The sequence below is a fragment of the Arvicanthis niloticus genome, chromosome X (assembly GCF_011762505.2).
Source record: "Arvicanthis niloticus isolate mArvNil1 chromosome X, mArvNil1.pat.X, whole genome shotgun sequence".
NCBI lineage: Eukaryota > Metazoa > Chordata > Mammalia > Rodentia > Muridae > Arvicanthis > Arvicanthis niloticus.
Genome location: NC_047679.1, coordinates 46,325,752 through 46,345,067, shown reverse-complemented (window position 1 = coordinate 46,345,067; position 19,316 = coordinate 46,325,752).

Sequence of the window (19,316 nt, the reverse complement as noted above, 5' to 3'; positions counted from 1 at the left end):
TCTATCTATCTATTTATCTATCTATTTCTTTTTACTAATTTTGGCTAAGGGTTAGTCAATCTTGTTGATTTTCTCAAAAAACAAACTTTTTAATGTTTTAAGTATGTATTTCTATAATTTTATATCAGGAATCATGTCAAAAGCAAATGGGAATAATAATGAAAATGAAGCATCAAAAGTATACCTGAGAGAAGGCATCTCAAGAGCTGTTTACATTATTATTTTAGACAAAATTTCCTGTAGCCCAGGCTGTCCACAAATTTACTATGTAGATAAGTGTCAGGAGCCATCATAGGACAAACTAATAAACACCATGTGATCTTCCTGAGATGACCATCTTAGATTAAAATCTATGATAGAACTACAGTAGGCAAGGCTCAGAAAAAAATTATTTCATAAAAGATTCCTACTATTAATATGCTTTTTCTGTTATTATTAAACATACATGAGTGTATGTTTAAGCTCTTTTAAGCAGATCTCTGCAGATCTATAAATCTTATATAAATCTTATTATGATGCTATATAGACAAATAGATGACTTTTTAATTTTTGATGATGATCTTATAAGAATTTCTAAAGTCATATCAGTATTTATTAAGTTCTTTTATAGTGGGACTGCTATTAGGTCCTTTCTGATAGTCAAAACTGCAATGAGAACTCTGCCAGTCTCCCACGTGTCACCAGTTAATTGCCTCTTAGATGGTAACCAGACTTTCTATTATTCAGTGCATATTCCAAGATGTCATAAAACCATTAACCAGAGGTCATAAGAAGAGAACAAATGATTTATTATAGGTGCTAGGACAGATGATAAAATATTGACTTGGACTGTCTACACTAAACTTCAGTAATAACTTAGTTATGGTTTTTAGCATTCAATGAACCTGTGGTGCTCTCAGAGTTGATGAGTGTTTAGACAATTACTCCTAATGGATATGCATGTAAATATTCTCTGTTGTAAACTTCTATTTCAATTTATGATTTGAATTTATGTAAACTTGTGATGAACTTTTTACCATATGATTGTGTATTCTGAAAGATGTATAAGTGCTGAGGACAAAGAGTCAGAACTGAAGTGAGGAGAACTTTTTAGACAAAACCCTTTTTAGACAAATCTGAACAGAACATTTAGAACAGAACTGAGGAAAGAAGAAAAAGAAAAAGCTGCAGAGAGCAGAAGGAACAGGCAGTTTTCTTCTTACCATGGGACTGAACAGGTCCTTTTTAAATAACAAGGCATGCTTAGTATCATTAAAAGGAACCAAGTTTTCTTCTTACAAACTTGGGTTTAATTCGTTTAGCATTAAAAGGGTAGAAGCTTTTTTTCTTTATGCAATAAAGATAGGAGCTCATTTTTCATCCAGTATGAGTGAGTTCTTTCTGCAATGGAGCTTGGTCTTTTGCTCCAAATGCATATGTAAGTATGGATGTGTGTGTGTGTGTAAGTATGTAATTGTGAAAATGTATGAGAGTTAGGCCCAACTGATTATGAATGGAAATGTATAAATGTGCATGCATACATCTGTATATGAATTGATGTGTTTATGCATATTTACTTATGTAAAAGTTTTTCTTTCTGTGAGCCTTATTCTCTTCTCCTGGTTCAATAGAAGTTTATTGCTCCAAACTTCCCCCTAGCCTGACAAGCAAGAGGCATCTGAACAAAAGGGGAAAGGCTCTAAGCAATTAATCCTTTACTTAGTCTCCTGCTGTTTTGGATGGAGTGCTAAAGGCCAGAGACTGCAGTTTCTGGCCTCAGAAGAAAAGAGCCAGCAGGTTAAATCACAGTAGCAAATATTTTAGACTTTGATAAGTAAAATTTTAATTATCATACAGCAACCCTAAATATCTCATAAGACAAAAGTCTTACCCTCTGCCAATGCTCTTACCCATCTCCTGCCTCAAGAACCCACAAGAAAGAAGACCCTGCCAGGGGCAGATAAGTTCTTACACTTTACCTTTGCCTCTGCCGCATGTAGGGGAATATCCAGGGTTTAGTTTCTACAAGTAGTTCTATTACCTATCCCCTAGTACTGAATTTCCAGAGAGGCTTTCTCACTTTCATAGTACCATGAGTAATATTTCTCTGCGGTTCCTACTGTGGTCTGTGTTTGATGACCAACTTGTCCATGGTGTAATAAAAGCTATAGTAAATATACAACAATGTACCAGTTGAAGTTTATAATAATAGAAGTGAATTTATTTCTATACAACCTTATCAGACTGTGCTGCAGGAGAAAGATGTAAATGCCTTCTTTCACTGGCTTAATAACAGTAAGACACATTTCCCATAGAACAAATTGTTGATCTAAGTAAATAATAAGTTTTGTAGAGTAAAAATCTGTACCTCATGCTTCCTTACATACATACAGAATATGAAAATAATGGATATAATGGGAAATATGCCAGTTCGTTTAATATGTTAAAGTTTGGAGTTGAAAGAATAGGGAACAATGTGAAATGATCAGAATAGACATGGAGAATTCCTTGATGCCAGCTTGATCTCTAGTTCATATTCATAAGCATGTCTCAAATACTGTTTGCTGTCCATTTCTCTATGGAGAAATCATTTTTGTTCTGCTTCAGATAAATGATTGCTAGGAAGAGCAGAAGTGATCCTTCACACTCCTAAATCTACCCAAAATAGGTCATGGATATGTTTCACATAAAAATGTTAATTAAATATTCATTCCTTCACAGACTACTTTTTTGATTATTGGTAACATAGCAGTAAAAAATACTTGTCTTCCTGAAACAATAAAAGATAGTACCAATGAATAAATCAGCAAACAAAATGAGCAGAACTATTCAAATACCAGCAGTCATATCAAGTAGCAAAGAGTGCTATGAAACTATTCTATTAATAAGATTTAATTGTTCACAAAGGCTAATTCCCAGCAGTGAATGTCCTAACTCTAGTTTGGTATGTATATTATGTATTTGACTAATATTCTCTGTACTTAGGAAAAATTGAGTGATTATTTTTTTACATAGACTGTATCCACACCTTATCCCTTTTACACTGGGCTAAGGTACTATATATGTGACTATCTGACATATCTCCTACAACATCTACTAGACTGATCACTTTAGCTTTGTGACAGAAAGGCTTTACAACAAAGTCATGAGGAAAGGGTGTCTAGCTCTCTGGCTATGAGACAGGATTAGCCAAGAATAAAAGGGACATCTTTCTTTTTTAAAATTTTTTATTCGATATCTTATTTATTTACAATACAGATATCATCCTCATTCTCCATTTCCCCTCCCTAGAACCCCCTTGCCACCACCTCCTCCTTTATGCTTTTATACCATTTTAATTACATGCATGTATTAAGGTCAGTTTTAAGTTGAGGGTCTAGCAATACAATAGATGTAAATAGTCAAGGAACAAGCAAGACAATAAACACAAATAGTCAAAGAACAAGCAAAGCCTTAAACACAATTCCGTGAACACTCTCGAGATCACTGTTTCTAAGGGCTTATTGGGATGACTGAAATATCTCAGTCAATTTCCCTGTCCTAGCCCAAGGTCAGTTTCATGTCTGAAGCCTACTTATTTGTTCTATCTTAAAATTTAGATTCCTGTCTGAAATTACTTCTTTGTTTTAGCCTAAGATTTAGAGTCCTACCTGAAATTACTCCTTTGTTCTAGCCTAATGTCAGATTCCTGCCTGAAGCCTACCTACTTCCTTGAAGGGACATCTTTCTTAGAAACTATAATGCTATAGTATACAGTTTGTTCTCCTTCTTTAATCCTTCATCCATTTTCTTATATAACTATGTATTGAATTTCGATGATTTCTTCATATGAAGCTGGAACAGGAAAATAATTTTATTTCCTTGAAATATTAATTCACAAGTGGCAAATGTATATTCAGTTAGCTAAGTATATGAGAGTAAATATTCAATATAATTATACAGCATACCAAGTTATATGATATTTATAATGATGAAGAATTTCTTGGACTTAAGTATGATGATGTGTGTCTGTAATCCCTGCACATAGAGATAGAGGTTGGAGGATAAAGACTTTGAGTTCAGTCTGGGTTACATAATGCACTCGATATCAAAGAAGAGGAAGAATGAAGAATGTAGGTTTTGTTTTGTTTGTTTTCTGCACTGAATTGGTGAAATAGCCAACTTTAGTCACCAGAGAAAACTAAAGATTAAACATAGTACAGCATGCAGCATCAATCTTAAACACGATTTCCACTTGATAGTGTGGATTGCTAATCAGTGATTAAAGACATGGCCAATTAAAAATATTGTACTTTATATAAATGAAAACAAATTCTCAGGGTCTTAGTGAGAAATGGTTTATTAGCACCATGTCAAGTGATAAATCACCATTACTCATAACCTAATACCACTCAAGAACATTAGTAGTCTTCTCAAGTGCTCTGTGACAATTTCTCCCTTTATAATTAGCCCTCATTAAGAGGCTATAACTTTGTCAGAATTATAAATTGCAGAAACACAGCTGAGAATAGCTGAGACACAGGTGCTGGATGCTTGGTTTGTCAAGAATAGTTTATTGTATATAAAGTAACTAAATACTTTTTTAATTTATGCATTTTCCTGCATTAAATGAAGAAATATGTTACATTTATCATTTTCATTACTACAGGTAGTACTAAAGCAATAGGCAGTTTTTAACTGCAAAAATGAATTTTTCTAATGTTTTAAGAAATACATATAAATTTATATTGAACATCAAAATAACTACTAAACTTGTATTATTAATATTCAAAACAGATATAACAGAAAGCTGTTTGTGGCAAATGTTAGCTAATAAATGTAAGTGTAATAATACATTGTGAAATGCCATAGAAAGACTATACCTTATGTTTTCATTGTATGAGAAACCACAAGATGCTTGTTGATAATAAGAAATGGGAAAAATCTCTCTAATAAAGACAGGTATAAAATACCATTTCAATTCCTCAAACAATATGTCCACAAACAGGATAGGGTACATTGTGTGCAATATGTACATTTTCATTTGTTTGAATATAAAATACTAATATTATAGGTATAAAATTCATGTAAAATAACATTCACATGAGCCTAATAATTAGGAAATCCTCACATGAATCAGAATATTTGGCATCCTAAGGGTAACTGATTTGGATAGTTTAAAATATTACCATAATGAAAGACAGAAGAAAGAATATAAAGTTTTGAAAGTAAAGTTGTTGGAAGTAGTATGAAAATGAAATGCAGGAAAATGCATTCCCAAAAAACCTATCTAATGTAGGACATTTAGGATAATTTTAGAGATTTTGGATAGAGACTCCATTGAATATAATAGTATTACTGTTGAGTTCATTGGGTGTAATATTACGAGTATTACATACAAGAATGTAAATATTCTTAGAAGGCACAGGATAGAGTTATTCTTAGGCCATGCAAGATAAAGTGACTATAGTATAGTATAAACACATTTACAGTGTAATTCTAATGATTACCACAAGAATTTTTTGCTGTACATATATAAGTATGTGTCCAGACAACATTTTAAACTCACCTTTGAAAAAAAGTTTTTTTTTTAATTTTCATGTTACAGCAAATACAGATCTTCTCAGCTGCTTGTTATTAAAATAGAATTTAAAATGAATCACCCTATTTCCATATCATCATGATAAATTAAAATTAGCTTTTAAAATATGGTTTCACCCTGTAGTGCTGGGTGGCCTGAAACTCACTTGTAGACAAGGCTGGCTTTGAATTCATAGAACTCAATCTGACTCTGTCTTTCTAGTGCTTAGATTAAAAGCATGTGCCATCATGCTATATCATTTTAATCTTTAAATATTTAAATATTGACTAAAATTGGTTCATGGCCACCATTCCATTCTAATTAAAACATGGAAAGGGGTCTGAGAATGGCAAGGAAAAAAAGCACAGTAAAGTTTTGTAATAGACAGGAATATTGTCTCAAAAAAAGGAGGAAAGAGAAGCTGACATAATTGTCCTAATTTTTCCTTTTTTTACATTTTTATATTGCATATTTTATTTATTTACATTTTAGATATCATCCCCTTTCCCCTCCCCAGAAACCCACTATCCCATCCCTCCTCCTCCTTTTTGCTTTTATATCATTTTAATTAGATGCAAGTATTAAGGTCAGTTTTAGGTTGAGGAACTAGCTATATAATAGATGCAAATAGTCAAGGAATAAGCAAGAAAATAAACACAAATAGCTAAAGAACATGCAATAAACAAAGTTCTGTGAGCACTCCCCTGATCACTGTTTTTAAGGGCTTATCAGGATGACCAAAATATCTGAACCCATTTCCCTGTCCTAGCCCAAAGTCATTTTCATGTCTGAAGCCTACTTATTTGTTCTAGCCTAAGATTTAGATTCCTGCCTGAAATTACTTCTTTGTTCTAGTCTAATATTTAGATTTCTGCCTGAAATTACTACTTTTGTTTCTTCTACAGTATTTAATGTAAGTTGCATTGATTTTACACTTTCTAAGTGTGTTCGTGTGTTGAAATCTGGCTTGTCTGTTACAGAGGTCTATCAACCAGCTTTTGTTTAATTGCCCTGAGTATTACAGAGCCTTGCAAGTACTGGAAGAAGTGAGTCAGGTTTCAAGAAGAAGCAAGAGGGTAGTGGGCTTGATTATTGCTGGTATAACAAAGTTTAATTACATTAATTGCTAGCACCACTGCTTCTGCAATTGCTTTGACACACAAAATTAAGATGACTACTTTTGCTAATCATTTAACAAAAAATTGTTACTAATGTATTGAATATACAAGAGGATTTAGATATGCTCTTTATTCTATGCAAATTATTGGAAGCAGGGTCAGTGTTTAAATGTCTAATACCAGTAGATTTGTGTTAGTTCTAAAATTTACAGTGATAGTCATTATAATTAGAAAAATGTTTAAAGACACTTGCAGTGTATTTGGCATAACTCTAACACCTCTATGGATGTTTTAACTTTGCATAGTGAGCTTATAAATTTAAAGAATGCTGCTCTCTTGAGCTTTGATGCAGCAGATACTGCTGATAAAATTACCCATGGCCTGAGGTCAGTATTTCCATTTTGGTCAAGCTTCAAAAATGGCATATATAGCTTGATCATGCTAACCATTTTTGTCCTGGGAATATTTTATGCCTTCTCATTGTGTTAAAGCTTGTCTTTAACAACATCAACATGTTGGCATCCACAGTACATGGCTTGAACCTGAAAATGGAACCTGAGACAGTTATTTCAATAGGCTGGCAAGCCAAGGATGGGTAAGACTCTGCACAGAGCCTTACCAACCTAAGACATAAGTGCATTGCTTTTGATAATGTATATTCCACCACAGGTAAGGAAGGCATTCTTGTCAGAATGACCTAAGACAGGTTCAGTCTTGTTTATGGAAAAAAAGAACAGGCAGAGAGGTTTGGGGGTTGCTTGGCAAGAATCTGACACTGGCCAAGGACAAGGAAATGGGCTGCTTGGCACGAATCTGACATTGGCCAAGGACAATGAAATGGGCTGCTTGGCAGGAATCTGACATTGACCAAGGACAAGGAAGTGGGTTTCAGACAGGAATCTAAATCTTAGGCTCTTTTTTTTTTTTCAAATTCCAGATATCCTATTATGATACCTATCCTTCTTTAATTAAAATCTCAGTTTCTCCACTTTCATATATCAAATATATGGTAAAGTAGTACTACCTATATTTGTTATGAGTACAGTTTATGCTATGATAAAGAAGTCATCATAGTCTCAGTTGTACACAAACAACAGAAATTTATTCACTGTTTTAGAGGCTGGGAATACTAAAGGTAAAGAAATTTCCATATCATCATTTCCTATTTTTTCCACCTTGTACATTACATGGAGTAATATCCTAATGAACTTTGCAAGGCCTTTGAGAACACTGACTTCATTTTGAGAGACCCATTTTCAAATGCAAGCACCTCTCTAAGGTACTACTTCCTAAAACAATCACTTTCGACTTTAGGTTTCACTATATGAACTTAAGAGTTATATAAATAAATAAATAAATAAATAAATACAATTAACACAGTGCTCCACATCAGAACAGAACTTCATCTTGAACTCATTTTCAATAACAAAATTTATCTCTTAAGTATAACACCCATCCCATAGACTCCAATAACAAGCTTTTTACTCTGTATCTTACATTGCATGTATCAAATGAAATTGTGTATTATTCATCTTTATTCTGGCTTATTTCATTTGGCACAGAAACTTTTATTGTTTATGTTATTAAAAATAGAAGAACTTCCTTTATTTTTTTTAAATTTTACTGTTTTCTTTAATTCCCATATGTATGTTTTAATTTATCATTTAAGAATTTTATATAGTATATTCCAATTATATTTTCCCATTCACTAACTACTCTCAGATTCTCAACGTCCACCTCTATCCAAAATTAATTTATTTTTACTTTATATGTGAGTGTTTCGACTGAATTCCTATGAACCATGTGCTTGCAGTACCTACAGAGGCCAGAAGAGGGAGTCAGATCTTTGTAACTTTGTAAATAACTTTGTAATAGGTTATTGTTCCCAGACCTGCCAAGTGGTCTGGGGCAATTTGACTTGAGAGCAGCAAATGCTATTAACTGTTGAATCATTTCTCTCGCCTTATTTTATTTTTTAATTGTGTGTGTATTTCTGTGTCTGAGTGTGAGGTGGTGCACTTTATTTTTTAATTGTGTGTGTATATCTGTGTCTGAGTATGAGGTGATGCACATTAAATGCACTGCCCACAAAAGTGTTGGGATCCCATGGAACTGGAGTTGTGAACCCCCTATGTGGACACTGGGAATCAAACTCAGGTCCTCTACAAGATGGTTTAATAATCGTTAATCTATCCCTCCAGGCTTGACTTCCTTCCCTTTTAATGCTAAATAATATCCAATTACATGTGTATAATATAGTTTAATTTTTAATTACTCCATTAATGCTTCTTCCCATTTTGAATGATGTTCCCTCAAACATCAGAGTGGAAGATTTGAGATCCCAATTAAATTGTTTCATATTAATACCAGAAAAGGATAAGTGGATTAAAAGGGTAGTTTGATTTTTAATCTTATAAAAAATATCTTCATGTAGTTTTTACAATGGTCATGCCAATTTACATTCCTTTTGCTTATTGGTTCCATTTTAATTATGTTGGAACTTTTCTTTCATTACTAGAAATATTTTAGTTTGATGTAGTTTCTCATTGTTTACTTTTACTTCAGTTATTGGTACTTTTGATTTTCAACTTCCACGAATGTTGTCAAAATCAGTGCCATCAAGATTATTTCTTTAATTTTTTTCTAGGACTCAAACAGATTGAAATCTTATAGTTAAACCTTTAATCTTAGTTGTTTTCTGTCTGTTGTAAGTCAAGGAATTACATTAATTTATCAAGAATGCCAAGAAAGTATCAATAAGCATGTGAAAATATGCTCAAACTCATTAAAATCAGCTGAGAATTACAAAACAAATAACAAGTGTGTTATAACTTCACACATATTAGAATGGCTCCTAAAAAGGAGAATAGGTAAGGAGTTTTGAACAAAGATGAGAGAAAACAAAACCTGTCAGTAGTGCCATTATGAAAACAGTATGGAGGTTGTGTTTACAGTCATTCATGTCCACACTGCAGCAAACTATGGGTATGTTTGTCACTGTGCTTAGAATTTAACTAATATCTGTTGTTGAGTTACAGCACACAGAAGATTTCATTCTATGAGTCTCAACTGCACAACTCATCAGGAAGATATGCTCAGCACACAATTCATGACACTTTGTGGTACTTTCAGCTCTAATGAATGGTTCGTGAATGGTAAGTCATTGAAGGTTCTGACAGGCAGACTGATAACAAATGAAATAGCAAATTGGACATTGGAGAAGAATGAGTCTGAAGGTAAAGAAAACAAGTACTAGGCTATTATAAAATTCATGCTTATAAAATTTAATCATATATGATTGTGTGTTATATTTGCCATCATGCTAATGTATTTTTTTACAGATTGCTATATTTGTTTTATGCTATTTTTGATGTTAGAAACATAAACTTGATATTTCACTGTTTCTTCAATTCTCCAACCTCATATTTTTAAATATGTTTATCCTAATTTTAATCCTAAAATATCTTTGTACTCTTTTCTAATACCCTAGCCTACTTTCTATTCAACTCATCAGTCCATTTGAATTTTAGATCATTGTTGGTTTATTATTAAGTTCTTTAAAGACATCTGGCACCTTTAAATACAACCTCATTCTTCTATTTCTTATTTTCCCCAATGAATTACATTTCTTTAAACTGATTCTTTTCTTTTGATAACTTTATTCATCCTGGATACAAAAGTATCATCTCTTGAAATCATTTTTATTAAAGATACATTCTATGTAAGACTACCAGTTAATTCTTCTCTGTGTAAAATGGATTTACAAAGAGAAAAAATCATTTCAGATTTTCTCTAGTAGAAGTGGAGTGTCATGTGTATAATTGAATTAACATATGAAAATTTAACTTACATGCATTTTCTGCCTTTATAGTATACTTTTGAAGCTGACACATTTTCTATATCAAATATAAACTAATATTTTTCTGTATAAGAACAGACCAGTAGCATGTTATTTATGTCAATTCATAAGCAATGGCTCAGTTCAACTATCCTATCATTAAAGTAGCCACAAACAATTCATAGAATGGCTCTGTCTTATTTACAATATAATTTTATTTACAAAAAGATACCAGACTAAATCTGGTCCACAGGACATGTGTTTATGTATTTACTTGTGTGTGTGCACCCATGTATATGTGTGTAAGTTCAGGTGAAATCAACACAAGGATCTTAGGTTTCCTACCCATCAACAACTTTTTTATTCACTTGAAACAGAATCTATTACTGAGCCTATAAATAGGCTGGGGCATACATGCTTCCAGGATGTATCTGTCGCAGATATCCCACAGTGCTGAGGTTAAAAGCACACATGACTACTCCTAGCAACTTACATGAGTTTCATGGTTTGAAGTCAGATCCTCATGCTTGTGCAGAAGTAATTTTACCCATTGAACTATCACCCCACATCGCCAAACAGCTTATTTTGAAGTCCCCCTTTTGTATGTCAGTTTTATAACATCAATACTTAATAAAATTATATGAATATATTTCTGTATTTAATGAAAGTATGAATATTAGTAATCAAATAATAAGAACTAGAGCTGATATCATTATCTTCAATTTAGCAATCTCATATATTAGAAATATGCAAACTACAAAGCATTCCATTATTTAAAGTCTATTTGTTTAAAGTAAAGCTTGTATAACATGATCATTTTACTCTATGGATATAGTTCTCAACTTGTGTGTAGCAACCCCTTTGGGGAGTTAAATGACACTTTCGCAGGGTTGCATATAAGATGTTTACATTATGGTTTATAACTGGAAAATTACAGTTATGAAGTATCAACAAAAATAATTTTATGCTTGGAGGTCACTATGACATGAGGAACTGTATTAAAGAGTCATAGCATTAGGAAGATTGAGATAGATCTGCTTTATAGATAACTAAAATGATGAATGTCATGCTATCGCTTTAGAAGTTAATAGGAAAAAATAAATTTGTTTAGGAATTGTAAGGTTAAAATCATAAGGCTAACTATATGCTTTTCCACTTTATCATGGAAATTACTGAGGACATCTGTGTGTCACCAAGCTTGGTGCCTCACATGTCTAAGCATAGTGAGAGTAAAGAGAATTAGTGTCTTTGTTAGAAATTATGAATGGAGAAAATGAAGAAACCCTTCTTCCACCAGTTGAAATAAACCAATGTTTAATAGAAAAAAGAAAAAAGCACTTCCCAGTGAACTAAAAAAATGGAACATCTTACAGAACCTTACAGGAATAGAAAATTCATCTAACATGTATGCTCTTGTTTTTCACCTTTTATTTATAGAGTTTATTATTCATGCATACTTTTGTCATTTTCACCATGCTTTTGGAAAAGTGCCCATGTCTGAAAAGGTTTCAATGTTTGTTCCTTTATAACTTCAGCATACAAACAGTTTTTTGGCTTGTCACAGTACTAACTCTACATTTCACCTTAGGAGATCCTATGACTTCCAGGATGTGTTTCAGTTACAAATGATTGTGCTTAATGCAAAATCCTAACAGGCACTCTGATTGCCTAGCAACTAGCAATTTCTTGTCTTTGAATCAGTTCCTCTGCATTCAAAAGAGAGAGTGTGAGAAAGGGTAGAGTGAATGACTTGATGTCAAATTTTAAGCAACTTTACACTGCGAAAGACATTCTGGTTAAGAATCAGTAGTAACAAAGGAAAGAGGACACATTTGTCAACTAATGCATGAGAAGTAGGATTTTCACAATTTGGGAGGTATTATTCTTGGAATTAGTAACAAAGCTTTTTTAATTGCATGGTTTATAAAAACGACTGGGGTCATTAATAATAGATGTGTCCTAGTGTACTGGATAGATACTCAAATTTTCCCAGAATAGTCAAAGATCTAGAAGGTGAGATGGAGTTCTTCAATTAGGATTAATATTTATGGTAGGGAATAATGAGGTAGCTTGTAGGTGTCAACAAAGAGCATTGTTTGTTCTGAAAAAAATGGAAGAATGATGGACAGAGTAAATGATATTGAAGAAGGTGAGCATTTTGAACTGTGAAGAAATAAGCTGCACATACTATAGAGTTTTAAATGAAAGAGATGACTTGGAGGAGATGGATTTGCATCGCAAAAGTATTATAACAAGTGTTCTCTAACTCCTTTATCCTTCTTGCTTTTGTGTAATTGGTCTGATGACCAAGAAAAGGCTTTTCTTGTTCTCTTTATTTCCTTCTTTATACTCTTCTCTCTCTCTCTCTCTCTCTCTCTCTCTCTCTCTCTCTCTCTCTCTCTCTCTCTTTCTCTGTCTTTTTTCATTAATTATTTTATTTATTAACATTCTAGCCATTGTCCCATTCCCAGCCCCCTCCCACAGTTTCTCATCCCATTCCCACCCCTCTTACCCCTGAGAGGGTGCTCCCCCTCCCCACCCACAGGGATTCCTCCTTCCCTGGGGCCTCAAGTCTCTTGAAGGATAGGCACATCTCCCACTGAGGCAATCTTCTGCTGTATATCTGTCAGGACTCAGTATAGACAGTGTATGCTCTTGTTTGGTGGTTCAGTCTCTGCGAGTTCCCTGGGGTCCAGGTTAGTTGAGACTGTGGGTCTTCCTATGGGGTCACCCTCCCCTTCAAATTCTTCAATCCTTCCCCTAATTCAACCATAGATGTTCCAGACTTCAGTTCAATGGTTGGGTTTAAGTACCTGCCTCTGTCTCAGTCAGCTGCTGGTAGGGACTCTCAGAGGAATGAGAGTCTGTACGATGTGTCTGTAAGCACATCATAGTATCAGTAATAGTGTTTGGCCTTGGTGCCCCCCCAAACCCTCATGAGATGGATCCCATGTTGGGCCTGTCACTGGACAGCCTTTCCTTCAGTCTCTTCTTTGTTTTTGGCCCTGTGTTTCTTTTAGACAAGAACAATTCTGGGTTAGAATTTTTGACTGCAATTTGGTTTCCATGTTTCTGCACTTGGAGCCCTGTCTATCTACTGGAGGTAGATTCCACAAATTCCCCCCCACACACACACACTGTTAGAAAGTTTGTGTAAGATTATTTACATTGAGTCCTGGGAGTCTCTCACATCCAAGGTCCCTGGAATTTCTAGAGCATCCTCAAAATCCCACCCATCAAGGCTGCATACTTCCATTTATTTTTCTGGACCTCCGTGCTTCTCTCCTGACTCCACACATACATGATCCTGTTCCCCTTTTCCCCTCCCCTTTGCTTCTCACACTCAGGTTCCTCCCTTCCTCTGCTTCCCATGATTATTTTGTTCCTCCTTCTAAGTGGGATTGAAACATCCTCACGTTAGCGTTCCTTCTTATTAAACTTCATGGGGTCTGTGAGCTATATCATGGGTATTCTGTACTTTTTGGCTAATATCCACTTATCAATGAGTACATACCATGCATGTCCTTTTGGGTCTGGGTTACCTCACTAAGGATAATATTTTCTACTTCCAACTTTTTTTCTGCAAATTTTGATACCCTCATTTTTAATAGCTGAATAGTATTTATGTAAATGAACCACACTTTCTGTATCTATTCTTCTATTGAAGGACTTTTGGATTGTTTCTAGCTTCTGATTATTATAAATAAAGCTGCTATGAACACAGTACCTGTCCTTATTATATGTTGGAACATCTTTTGGGTCTATGTCCAGGAGTAGTATAGCTTAATCTTCAGGCAGAGAACTATTTACAATTTTCTGAGGAACCATCCAGATTGTTTTCCTGAGTGTTTGTACCAGTTTGCAATCCCACCAGCTATGGAGGAGCATTCTTTCTCTATATCCTCAAGAATGCTGTTAGTTGAGTTTTTTACCTTTGCCATTTTTATTAGTGTATGGTGGAATCTTAGAGTCATTTTGATCTGCATTTTCTTAATGACTAAGGATGTTGAACACTTCTTTAAATGATTTTTGGCAATTCGAGATTCCTTTTTTGGGAATATTCTGTTTAGCTCCATACCCCATTTTTCAATTGGGTTATTTGGTTTTTTACTAAGCATACTTCTGGTAGAGGGATAATATCCAAAATATATAAAGAACTGAAAAGGCTTTTTTACCTCAGAGTTCTGGGGACCTCACTGATTCAAAAGAAAAAGAAAAAAAAACTATTTTGTTCATTAAGAAGACTTAAGCTCCTGACTTTCTACATTCATTTTCTACTTTGTATATTGCTCTTAAATAGTAGGTTAATACATTATTCTTTTTATACTTACTCAAATGTATTAAGCTAAATGAAACTTATTATTTTATTATTCTGCATTACTAATTTACTTAAAATGAGGTAGAGTACCTTCACTTGTGGCATTGATGGTTCTTGAATAACATTCCAGGTCTAGAAGAAACTCAGGAACTACCAGTCCCATAAGAGCAGTAGAGATTTACAGTCATAAGTGATGACCAAAGCATATTGATATCTACAAAAGTCGATGTCAAAGAAAACTAGATATTTAGCGGAAAGTAAAGAAAAAAAATAATACACTCCCGCCAAAATAAATGGCTCTGGTTAGATGACAAAACAACACTTCAGAGATTCAAAGTCAGAGATTTCTTTTTCTTGAAGCTGAATAATGTACACTCAATACCACATTGATATCCACAATCTAAGGGCTTGAGGTATGGTATCTGAGCTATATACTAAAGATTTACATGTAAAGAATTTGAAATTCTAGTACAGTTCTGGATAGGATGGCATATGAAGCTACCTTTGTGTGTGTGATCAACTAAAGAGAAGCATCAAGTTAGAACTGTTAGAAAGAAAGAGCAGAACATCAGAAACACACAAATGGTGTGATAGTATGGATGTTTTAAAACTGTGGGGAAAAACAAAGGGCAATGCCGAAAAATAAGCTGTGGTGGACATTGTCTTTAATTTCAACACTCAGGGAATGGAATCTGGCCAATCTCTTGAGTTCATGACCAGTCTGGACAATATAATAAAACCACATCATATAATGTTACACAAAAATACCTGCTTCAAGCAAAACAGCAGCATCTCAAAACAACAAAGAAGACCAACACACACACACACACACACACACACACACACACACACCACAAATCTAAAAACAACAACAACAAAAAAGAAATAAGCTGTGGCTATATAGAAAAATCTTCCATAGGACAAACAGTAAGGAGCAACTTGGAGCTGACATATGGATGTATTACAGTACATGAATCAATGGTAGTCACTAGTGAGATGCTTTTCCATCTTATCCATGGGTACCTGAAAAAATTGTGGTGCCCTGTGTCATGGCAGTGGTGATGACTGGACTAAACGTGTAGCATAGGGACCTAAAGCTAGGATTTTCTATGAATGTCTTGTTGTGACTACTCTAAATAACATCCCTACTATTGACTAGATAGCAACACAAAAGACGTGAGCAATTTGATGAACTTGACAAAGTCTATCAAACAGATAGACAAAAATTCTTGTCAGGCAAAATCTTTAGGGCATAGGTGAAAAACATTTGGCACCTGTATGGAGGAATTAGAGGAAGGATTGAAGGAACTGAAGGGGAGGGTGACCCCATAGGAAGACTAGCAGTCTCAACTAACCTGGACCCCAGGGAACTCCCAGAGGCTGAACCACCAACCAAGATCATGTACTGGCCAGACTGAGACCCCTGGCACAAATATTGCATAGGTCTGTTGGTCTGGATTCAATGGGAGAAGAGACTTGAGGCACCAAGGAAGGGGAATGTCCCGTGGGCAGAGGTCAAGCATTCTTTAGGAGGGAAGAGGGAGGGGAATGGGGTAAGGAACTGTATACAGTGACTAGGAGGAAGCAATGGCTGGAAAGTAAATAAATAAAGTAATTTTAAAAAGAAGAAAGAAAAACATTTGGGACCTAGGAAGGTAGGGGACTCCTAATGGAAAGATTTAGATACAAATGTAGAGAATATTTTGCATACATAACAGAATGAAAGCCCCATATGTAAAAAATGTGATCTCTCCCACTCTATATGCAAGATTGTAAATGGTATACAGTAGATCTCAAATGGGGAAACTCACACAGAGAGGTAAATGTGGCAGAGTAACATTTGTCAGCAGGGAGGACTTACTGACCTAACATGTTTGAATTACTAAGATTAGCAGCCATCTCTCCACATGCAGAACCAACCACAGAAGATAATTGAGGGGATTAGGAAAATCACATTTAACACAACAGGAAAGAAACACTGACTGATACTATAATAGTTTCTATTTACTTCTCATTTTTTATTTTATATCCTTGCTTTCTTATTTTTACTTCCTGACTCACACTTTTGTCTTGTAATGGTTTCATTGTTTACTTTTTGCTTCTGTTGTATCTGCATAGGCTTTTATGGCTATCTTTTGTTTTTCAGCACCTATCCTAAAATATTGTCTCTATTAGTTCTTACACTCTCCCTCACACTCCATATTTTACTACCTCTATTCCTATTTCCTCCTGTTTTAACTTCTTACTTGTTATAACCCTTAGCCCTAAAAATACTATGAAGTGCACTTTCGTTAAATCACTCTAGTGCTTTTGTTACCGGTATCACACAAAGTTTAAAAGCTTTTGCACAGTGAAGAAAATAATTAGAATGTAAAAGTATGGTTTACAGAAAAGAAAAAAAATGCCTTGATAAATTCACATCAGGAATTTAGTATTAGTAAGGTAAAAATTAAACAGCAAAAAAGTAAGCCATCCAGTTAGTATGAAATCTACAGAAAGTTCTCAAAAGAATAAATAAAAATATATAATATATTTATTATTATTATTATTATTATTATTATTATTATTATTATTATGGCTATTATTATAATAGCCACAAGCTGGAAAGAACCCAGATACCCTTCAACAGGGGAATGGATATAAAAAATGTGGTACATTTACACAATGGAATATTACTCAGCTATTAAAAATAATGAATTCGAGAAATTCTTAGGTAAATGCATGGAATTAGAAAATATCATCCTGAGTGAGGTAACCTAATCACAAAAGAACACACATAGTATTTACTCACTGATAAGCAGATATTAGCCCAAAAGTTTGAAACAACAAAGATTCAACTAACAGACCACATGATGCTCATGAAGAAGGAAGAACAAGTATGGATGACTAGGTCTTACTTAGAAGGAGTAACAAAATACCCAAGGGAGCAAATATGGAGACAAAGTGTGGGTCAGAAACTGAAGGGGAGGCTGTCTGGAGACCATTCCACCTGGGTATTCATCCCATGTGCAGTCACCAAAAATAGACTCTGATATGGATGACAGGAAGTGCATGCTGACAGGAGCCTGAAAGGGTCATCTCCTTAGAAGTCCTCCAGAGTCTGACATACCCAGAGGCAGATACTCACAGCTAACCATTGATCTGATGAAGGGTTCCCAATAAAGAAGTTAGAGAGAAGACTGAAGGAGCTGGAAGGTTTGGTGGCCCCATGAGGAGAGCAACAATACCAACCAGCCAGAGCTCCCCAGGGTCTGAACCACCAGCCTAGGAGCACATAGGGAGGGACACATGACTCCAGCTGTATATGTAGGGGAGGATGGCCTTGTTGGGCATAGGTGGGAGAGGAGATCTTTGTTCCCATGAAGGCTGAACACTGAGTGGGGGGATCTGAGGGTGGGAAGGTGAGAGTGTGGGGTAAGTGGGGGCACACCATCATAGAAGCAGGAGGAGGGGGATGGAATAAGGAGCTCCTGGGTGGTGGGGGGAATGGGGTAAAAGGATAAAATTTGAAATGTAAATATAATATCCAATAAAAAAGAAGGAAAAAAAGAAAAATTGTTAGAACCAACATCTTTAATAAAATGTCAGCTCTCTTAAAAACATTATCTTGATACTAAAATTTGTTTTGAGAATTGCATATTGCAGAATACACAGCCTTGGTGTATCTACTCATCAGGCAAGCTGAGCAGACATGCTCAAACCTCTGATGTCCTGGAATTCCATCTGGATGCAGTGAAGACACAGCTTCAGAGGCTTATCAATTTACTCTTCCTCCTGCCCCTCTTCTAATATCTCATCACCCATAATCAGCTTGAAGAAGTTAATGAAGAGTCAGCGACCCTATGCCCTGGGCTGGGGGACTAAGGTGGTTAATATTGGGCTGTCTTTCTATTGAAAAGTAGTGGTTCTGTTGGAACAGGGAGGACTAGCTAGGATTTATTTCATAGCCATAACCTAGTGGTAAAAATCTTTATAATTGTTATCAAGATGAAGTTATAATTACTTAAATGGTACAAAATTTACTTTGATTTCAAATTTAAAGGTTTTCATTGGTACAAGCTTCTTATTGATATAAAAGTGAGATGAATATTGTTACTCTCATAGGCATTGTGCCTGTATAATACATTTAAGAATACAAGGCTCAGACCCAGTCCTTCTTTAACGTTCTTAACTAATTTGAGATGGCTAGCCTGTGAGTTAAAGGCCTATAGAAAATTCATGGCTTAGAGTTTACTATTAGGGTGTTTTCTATATTTTATTTAGAGATAGCTGAGAGGAGTTAACAGACAACAGTACAGATTACCTTGCATGGATAGTTTTATATTAACAGGAAGGGTGATATGTAGGAGGAGCTAAGGTGAGAGGAAGTGAAGTAGTAAGGTGAGGAGGAGAAGAAGGAGAGGAGAAGCTAGGTGATGAGAGAGAGAAAGAGAGAGAAAGAGAGGGGGGACATGGAGCCAGATGTTCACATGTCTCCACCAGTCAAAGATAGTTGATATATCT